At 42.2% G+C, this 9,415-nt stretch overlaps 1 long non-coding RNA gene across 1 annotated transcript in view; it reads right to left on the reverse strand.

The window, feature by feature from the left end:
* Positions 1 to 9,278, reverse strand: part of LOC124515697 (uncharacterized) — an 84,785-nt gene extending 75,507 nt beyond the window's left edge. The window contains exon 1 of the long non-coding RNA XR_006962863.1: positions 9,198 to 9,278. This is a non-coding gene — a long non-coding RNA (uncharacterized LOC124515697). The remainder of the gene's footprint in view (positions 1 to 9,197) is intronic.
* Positions 9,279 to 9,415: the final 137 nt, after the last annotated feature.

A 9,415-nucleotide genomic window follows, 5' to 3' on the forward strand; every position in this document is an offset into this window, starting at 1 on the left:
ATCTGAGCTGATTTTCTGTGAGAAGAGAGGCCAGGCAAAAAACAAAAGCAGGGGAACCTGGGTGATTCCGTCAGTTAAGCGACCGACTCTTGATTTCTGCTCAGGTCATGATCTCAGTGCCATGAGATATGAGCACCTCGATGGGCTTTGCTCTGGGTGCAGAGCCTGCCTGAGATTCTCTCTCTCTCCTTCTCCTCCTGCCCTTCCCCTGCACATGCACACATGCTCTCTCTCAAAAAAAAAAAAAAAAAAAGGAAAAACAAAACTTTTAAAAAAGAGTAAAATGCCCTAGACTGAGAAAGAGCTCAGTGAGTCCAAGGAATAGAAAGGAAGCAAGTAGGCTGAAACATAATGGAAAGCAAAATAAGGTAAGTCTGGAAATTTGAGGGACTTGGAGGTTGGAATTTGTTCTAAATGCAACAGGAAGCCTTTGGAGGATATCAGGCAAGGAAGTGACTTGATCTGATTGAGGCTTTCAAACAGTAGAGTGTCTGCACTCCACAGAGTCTAAGGAAGGATCCAAGCAGGGTGGATTCAGGATGTATTTTAGAGTAAGAACAAGAAAAGGGCTAAAAAAACAACTGATTTTTTTTTTTACTTGAACAGTTGAGTAGATGATAAACTGAGACAGAGATGATGGTGGGGGGGAATACTTCTACTCTCTTTCTTCTAGGTGGGAGAGGTGGACATTCACTTATTCAACTTTGTCCCTCAGCAATCCTTGAATGCAAGAAAAATAGACTTTTATCCGCTTTCCTTATGTTCTAGTGTCCTATTTAAATCACAATATTCTAGATTGCTGGCATGCTTTTCTACTCCATTTACATCAGTTTCAAACCCTAGTTTAATATCCAGCTCCTCTAAGAAGATTTTGCTGATTAAAACTCTGCTCCTAATGATTATGCCTTATTAATATCCATTCTTTCCATTTTTATTACAAATCTTTTACTCTATTTTATACTTAGCTCCTACAGGATTGAGACCAGATTCTTCAGCCTTCCTCTCTTTTTCAGCCCCCATGTGCCCACCTCCCAATACAACGTATTCCCAAAGCCCCACTTGGCCCTGTGTTACCCAAGCCTGAGCTCTACCCACCCCCACGCACCCCCATCACTCTTCTCTAACAGACTTTCCCTCTCCATAGCTCTACCTGCCACACTATCCAGCCAATCCTTTAAGACCTAGATCAAGGGACCTCTTTTCAAGAACCCATTGTTGACCCCTCCCCAAACAGAGGTCATCTCTCCCTCCCATCCCCTAGGAGGCAGTGGAGTATAATGGTTGAGGGCTCGGGCTCTGGGGTCAGGCTCTCAGTTCACAGGCCCACCTCTGCCTGGCCTAGCTCTGTGCCCCAGGGTAAGCCATTAATATGTATAGATCTCTCCTGCTTTATCTGCCAAGTGTATGTGGGGGGAGGTTCAGGAAGTAAGAGTACCTGTAACTCAAAATTGTTATGAGGATTGAGACAACGCACCTAAAATGTATCATGTAGCTGCCAACACATAGTAAGGACTAACTCTTCAGTGCTAGATGTTTTTGTTATTCCATTTCAGCATTCTTTGGCTCTCTAATCAAAATAACAGTCTACTTTGTCTTGTGGTTGCCTTTAACCCATCAGATTAAAAGCTCTCTGAGAATGTAATGGTGCTTTCTTGATCTTTACATTTAGTAGGTATTATATGAATAGTTATTGATGAATGAATGTGGAATATAAAATAAACAATTTTAAGGATTTTCATTTCTTTTTCCCCAAATACATTGGCTCTTGTTAAAGTAGAAATAACATCTTTTCATTTCCTATTTTAAAATTCCATATTTCCCAGTGTGTACATATATTGTGTACATATATGCATATTCATACTGTGTATATATTATATACAGTCTGCATTCTAAATATTTGAATTTTCTGAATTAACAGACTCTTGTGTTCAATACAAGTAGTACATATAGGGGCACCTGGGTGGCTCCATCGATTGAGTGCCCGACTTCTGCTCAGGTCATGATCTCACGGTTTGTGAGTTGCAGCCCCAAGTCGGGCTCTGTGCTGACAGCTCAGAGCCTGGAGCCTGCTTCGGATTCTGTCTCCCCCTCTCTCTGCCCCTCCCCCACTTGTGCTTGGTCTCTGTCTCTCAAAAATAAATAAATAAATGTAAAACAAACAAACAAACAAGTAGTGCATATATCAGGCTACATTCACCAGGAATGCTGCTTTTAAAATTGAAAACTATCTTTTCACTTAACCTAAACACAAGGAATTACAACGGGCCATCATTCCTGCTCACAAAAATCTTGTGGCCTCTGAGGACCCGGAGTCAGGCAGGAGGTTCTGGTTAGCGACATGTGCTCTCTCATCTACATCAGTTAATGTTTATTAGACAGAGCACGGATGCAACGCGTTTTGGGTACATTTTCTAAATGTGAAAACACTATGATGTCTTACATGTCAGGAAAGACATCATTCCTGTCTGTAGTGAATAATAAAAAAAAAACATATCTCTATAGGTTTCTGAATTACTATTCATTGCATCTCATCTCACATAGGCAGGAAAACCTTGACAAGCTTTGCAATATGACAAAGACAAGGTCTAGTGGAGAAATAAAGGGAGAAAGTGTGGATCTGAAACTAAATTAAGGGTCAGTTGTGGCTTACTTTTCAAAAAAAAAAAAAACTAAACACAACATGTTAGATTAAAATATAAACATGGGGTCTCTACATCTTTCTTCACAAAGTATCAGTTAATCTAGCAAGGATTTCTTATAGTTTCTAGTAAACATAATTTTACTGTGCTTTGTCCCTAGATTGGCCCATATCTAAATAATTATAGATGTAAATCACACAACCCCACCTGAAAAAGATCATTCTTCCCTAGTGATGAGCTGGAATCAAAACTCCAGAACAGGGGCACCTGGGTGGCTCAGTTGGTTGAGTGTCCAGCTTCAGATCAGGCCATGATCTCACATCAGGCTCACTGCTGTCAGCCTGTCAGCACAGAGCCCACTTTGGATCTTCTGTCCCCCTCTCTCTCCGCCCCTCCCCCACTTACATTCTCTCAAAACTAAATTTATAAAAATGAAAAAAAAAGAACCCTCCAGAATAACTGTGCCTCAATACAACCCACTGCAGTTTTCTCTATTCATCTGCTTGTTTCCTTTGTTCACCCCTCTGTCCTTCATTTCTTCCCTCCTTCTTTCCACCATTTGTGAACGATTTGGCCAACCCTTCTAGCCGACAGTCTGTGTCTTCAATCCCTAGTCAGCAGCTATATTCTATTCCACAGATTGAGCTATTTAACTGTGCAAGTTCTTGTCTCCAAAACACACTCCTCTTTTCTCGGTTGAGTTATAACACATACTTTTTTCATCAACTGCTAAAAAAAGTAACAAAGACTCCATTCTTACATACAACCTCAAGAATCCAGGATAATTTCTCATGTAGCATCCACTTAAACTCTTGCTATTTCCATGTCACAATCTAACTGCCTATGGCATATCCTGAATTCTGATAAAAACCCATCCAATTCTATCAGTGAAATTCCCGTCTCTTGATGTCTGGTTGACAAACTACCTAAAACACACCCACACTGAAACAAGTGGGTAAGAAAACCACCAAGATAACTATTGGATGCTCTGTTCTTAGTTTCTACATACTTAAAAAAAATTTTTTTTTAATGTTTATTCTTTCTTGGAAGACAGAAAGACAGTGCAAGCAGGGGAGGGACAGAGAGAGAGAGGGAGACACAAAATCTGAAGCAGGCTCCAGGCTCTGAGTTGTCAGCACAGAGCCCGACACAGGGCTCGAACCCACGAAGCATGAGATCATGACCTGGGCCAAAGTCGGATGCCCAACTAACTAGCCACCCAGGTGTCCCTCTACATACGTTTTTATACCTTCAGTGACTCACACCCAGTACAGTCTCCATGGATTACATTTGAATTAAATAAAATGCTGGCCTATGTCTTTCTGCCTCACGCATTCTTTCTCTGCTTAGCTACTAATAGTTATTTTTTCATTACTGTTCCAAGTTAACTGCATGGCAAAACCCATAATCTCAAATACATAACTGTTCAACTTTATCTGAAAGTGGAGAACCTCTCCTAATTGTGCACCCCCTATTGACTCCTCAAAATAGTTTTAAGATCATATCCACTCTTACCCCTCCTGTTTGGTTGTTTTCTTTAAATCTCCCTCCTCAATAAAACAACATGTATTTAAATCAAGCGCATTTGTTTTAAGTCATCAAAATGTGTCTTTGCCGCTGCATTTGCTTGCCTTTTTGTCTACTGAAAAAAACTGAAACTTGGAGAGTGATGAGTAAAAGATTTCTGGAAGGAAAGACATTATTCGATATAGTAATATTGTAATAATAGAGCTCTTTCCCCACCTGCTTCAAAACCGACTCAGAACTTAGAAAGTGAAATGCAATTGCCTTTTTAAGTGGAAATTTAAATAGAAAGTAAAAAAGTTCAACTACTTTATTTCTAAGTAGTAAGGTGGATTCTGTCTGTTTTATTTATTGCTGAATCCCCATGCCTGGAACAGTGCCTGCCACATAATAGAGGTTATTTCAATAAATAAATGTTAAATGAATGAGCTTCTTTACCCAGAAAAATGTTGAAACTTGTTTACTAGCTGTCAAAAGTAGGTTCCTTCATGCACAAAAAAGCATCAGCTGTGTAATTTGCCCCCACTTCCTCCTTTTGCAGAAAGCCAACAAAAGAACTGTAACTTTTTACCTAAGGATCAAAGGTGTCAACCTATTGGCTCACACTACTTTAAAGTCTTGGATAACAGTCTTGGGTTATTTTTAGATAATTTCTTTTGTTTCAAGCTTGAAAAGAAGTATTAACAAAGATCAAAAAATAAATCACTGATTCAGAGCAGGAAAATGCATATTAAGAAGTTCAAAATATAGTATGTAGAGGCTGTGAGCTAACCTTCCCAGAATACAAGTCAGATCTAGCTTTAGATACTAAAGTACTATATCGGTCCCACTTGGGACCCATCAACATAAAAGGAATGAGGAGAACTTAGAGAGTTGAAAGTCTGAAAAGGAAAGAGAAAAACAATTTAAAAATTATAGAGTGACCCAGGCATTCTCAATGTCTAATCCAATAAACCGAGAGGTAGAAAGATACAACCAAATTGTAATAACAGAGAACCCTAGATAGTGAAATTTGGGGTGAGTTTATTCTCACCCACAATCTTCTGTATTTCCAAACATTCTCCAAGACGTATGTAAGACTAGTGCGGTCAGAAAAAAAAAAAATACACATACTTTTTAAGCCGGGGGGGGGGGGGGAAGAAGGGTAAAAATCATGTGATAGGTGAAGAAAACTTAAAGAAACAAGATTATACAGGTAAAGAAGAGAACACATATTGGTGACTTAACAGTCTTTGTAGTTTAAAACAACCATTAACCTAAATCAATTGCAAGACACACAGGATGGCTTATTTCTTGCTAAAACAAGAAGTACACACACACACACACACACACACACACACACACACACACGCATAAAACATATACACATGAGCATATATTATGCAGAGTTACAGGGAGTAGGGCTCCTGGAGAAAGGGCAAAGGCACAAAAACCATGTGAAAAAGAAAAAGCTCCTATCATTAAGACTCATTTAAGGCAGCAACTCTCATATACTGACTAGATGTGAAGATGACAGAACATGGACAAAGGAAAAGGGGCAGGCGTTCCCAAGAGGACACAGAAGAATGTCAGGAAAAGGAGACCTGTTTAAAAGAAAGGTTGAAATACAATGCCTATTGTAACACAAGTGAGGCATAGTGTCCGAGGTGTGAACATACATTCTAGAGTCGAAAAATGTTTGAGAATCCCTAACCTACCATCTTCAAGGCAAAGGATTCTGGAAAGCCCAAGATAATAGGGGATTGAGCAGTTTCTCTGGCAGGGTGATCAGAAGTGAAAGGTCTTGTCAAAAAGAAAGGACCAGAAATGAAGCTCTAACTGTTCCACAGGCTGACCAGAAGTGCTCCCAGTATCTACATATCTCACTCCAAAATCATCTGGAAGAATACGAACCCCAACCTAGTGTAACATCCTTGACCCACCCTGGGGCCAGGGAATTGTATTATCCTTAACAAAACTGTCATTTGTACCCAGTTTCTCTCTTTCTGGTCGTCACAGAGATAGTAAATAAGAAATCAACATTATCCACATAATAAAAAGTGGCCTCTCTCAAGTATCATAATTGCAACACAAAGAGGTTAACCAAGAAAACATGCTTTTATTCACAGGAATTACTCTACCAGCGGAAATATCAGGATGTTAACTGGCGCCATGATTAATTGGGGAGATACTTGGAGGGCATATGGGGTTTCCCAGACTCTTTAAATAACATTATATAGGTATTTGTCTCCCTTTGACCTCATGACAATTGACCACATACATCTAAGATTAGAATGTTTCAGGTCAACTCAAACTTTCACACTAGATCTGGACCAAGCAAGATAGAAAGCACAAGCAAAACTAAACCTTCTATTTAGGACAGGAGCCCTTTCTAAGCTCTACAATTTCCTCGGGCAGTGCTACAGCTGAAAACACAGCCAAAGAGAGCGTTTAACAACAAATTCAATTGGCTTCGTTCTTCATAGAGGAATAGTGCGGATTTACCCCAGCACCTACTATGTGTCAACGATTACACTGAACACGTCACACCCACTATTTCTTTAGGGTCCTTGGCGAGGCTGTTCAGTCCTGGCTACCCTCTCTCAAGTTAAAGCTGGGGAAATTCAAAGTTCCTTAGGAAGTCCCCCACCAGCAGTAGCCAGGGAATGAAGTCCTGGAGTAACCTAGTCCCAATCACTTAAAGAAAAATGAAGGCTACATGGTAAAATTGGATGAGGAAGACTGGAAAATTGTCTTATTATAAAAGGCCTGGTACTACTACTGGGCATCAGAGCAAATTCTGGTGGAGATGCAAGCCTGAATCATTCTCCCCAGGGTTATGGGCTCATCATATTTGGCTCTTCTACAGATCGCTCGTTCCTATTCTATCACTACCTTGCTCTCTCCATCTCCCTCTCTCTCCACCTCTCTCAGCTGTGGCCTCTGCCTTCCTGAGACAGAATGGGTACACGGAACCGGAACCGGTAAGAGGTAACAGATCAAAGAGCAACATCGTCCTGCATGTCCCAAGCTGTTAGCCCTCGGGCTGACCTGCTACTCTCACTTCCACCCACAACCCTTTTGTTTTCTCTTGTACTGATCCTTGACCAGAAACCTTTCCCTATCCCCATGCCCTTCTCTCCCCACCGTCTTCCTTGCCCTAGCCCATCCCCTCTACCTGCATGGGCACTCACACACACATGCACACATTCTTACTTGCATCCCTTGTGCTTCACAGGGCATCGAGTACTCAACACAGAGAAAAGGAAGCGCTCAGGCCTCACTGAAGCCACCTACATATGCCCCAAGTCAGAATCTCACTTGGTTTGGGGGCGGTTTCAAATATCAGTTTCACAGTCACTACTCAATACCACCCAAAGATCAATTTCATCTATCTTTTCTTTAAATGGGGCCTTGGCAGCCCAAATTTAGAGTAGGTACTAAAACCAGACAGAATTTTTTTCTGTACTGCTTCTGTGAAGAGGCTGGCCAAAGAGTATTAAAGTCACCCTTGCTGTCGGTTTCTCTGTTTTCCGCATCTTGGAACGCTGCACAAGTCAGCTGCACGTAAAACCACGCAAAGGGTTTTGCTGTCCGCACCCAATACCGGACAGGCCCCTCTTTAAAAGTCAGCATTGCCTCCCAAACATGTCCTTCTTAGTACTATCTAATGCTACGTGACGCTACGTTGCACTCTCCTCCATCTGTCTAGGTAGGAGGCTCTTCACTCCGCGCCCCTTCTGGCCGGTCCTGAAGATGTGAAGGGAAAAGCCTCAAAGGTGGGGAGTTTCAAGTTTCTGTGCAACAACCAGGCAGCCATATCCTTCTGCTTTCCCCTGAAAATCAGGCATCACCTTATCGTTTCCTCACCAAGATTAACTCCTGCTTCCTAAAGAGTATTTCTGAGGTAGAAAGCAGAGGTGGTGAAAAAAGGGGGAGCTGAAAAGTCCAATCTGTCAAGCTCCATTTTAGAAGAAAGGAAAACTGAAAAGTGAACGTATTTAACATGAGCCATTTCCTGCACTCAGGAGGGAAGAAAGCGCGCTGGTAACTGTGTGCAGGAGGAGATCCGCACTGGTGTTATCTCTGACCTGCAGCTTAGCCCCAGTGTCTCAGCTGCCAAAAAGCTCCCATTCAACGTTGTGCTGAGTTCATCAATGCTCCACGTGTCAGGATCCTAACAGGAAAAAGCAGGACAGACAGTCTCTCCATTCAACCGCCTGGGGACCCCATGACAACTAAAATCCCCTCGCAGACCGTCCATATCAACCTTCGGCAGGTCAGAGCACGCAACCCCTTCAGAACCACAGGCTCAGGCCCACACCCTTTCCCCTTGTCAACATCGTCACTTTAAACAGAACATCGAGCCTTATCACGAAACCTGAAGTAAGTATGACAATTAAGATGGATTGCAAAGCCTGCTTGTGCTTCACAATTAACAATCACTTGGCAGCGGGTTCCACGCAACTGTTGGGGGGTATGGCAAGAACTTTATCCCTGCTTAGTGTTGCATTAGCATATTTAGTAGGCTGCAAGACATAATTCCTAAGATATGAACATATTTTTGTCTTTTTTAAAAATCTGCAATTAAGCTATAATATGTAGAAACTCTGCACCAGGCAATCAACGTGCAAACACCAAGATGGAACCGCGCAGGAGGAGGGGGGCAAGGGAAAGCAACGTCTCCCCCAGCACTGATACCAACTTGAACCGGTGGCTACTTCCAGTGTCATGGGCCGGCTGGAAAACTGTGGCTTCTTGCCGCCTACGGCAAAATTTACGGGGGGTGCTGGTGTTGTCCCACTGCTGCTGCCATCGGGGGGGTTGCTCTGTAAGAGCAGAGCTACCTGCTTTAATCGGACACATGAAAAAAAATCAGACCCTGAGATGACCCGAGTAGTTACACAGCAAACTATGCACTTTTCAGAAAAAGCACCCGATTCTCAATCTCTGAGTAATAAACGATGCTGATAAAAACCACAAAGACACTTTATTCAACAAACATAAGCCCTCTTCATCAAACTTGCCATTATTTTCCCTTACTTTCTGACCCACCTGCCACGCCGATGAAAAGGTTCAGGGAGCACCCAAACTGGACCAGCGTTACCGGAAACAACTGGGAGCTACCATCCCAAGCTTCTCTGGTGTGTCTATTGTATATGCTCAAGCTTCAAGTCCAAGCATGCCCTGAGCGGGGGCCGGGGAGGGAAAGAAACGGAGCCAGATCTTTCTGAGATAGCCAGGACTTTGTCTTTCTTGACATCTGGGTTGCA

This window comes from Lynx rufus, unplaced genomic scaffold (assembly GCF_022079265.1).
Source record: "Lynx rufus isolate CCGP_SWC_20201006 ecotype Redwood Valley unplaced genomic scaffold, mLynRuf1.p SCAF_2, whole genome shotgun sequence".
NCBI lineage: Eukaryota > Metazoa > Chordata > Mammalia > Carnivora > Felidae > Lynx > Lynx rufus.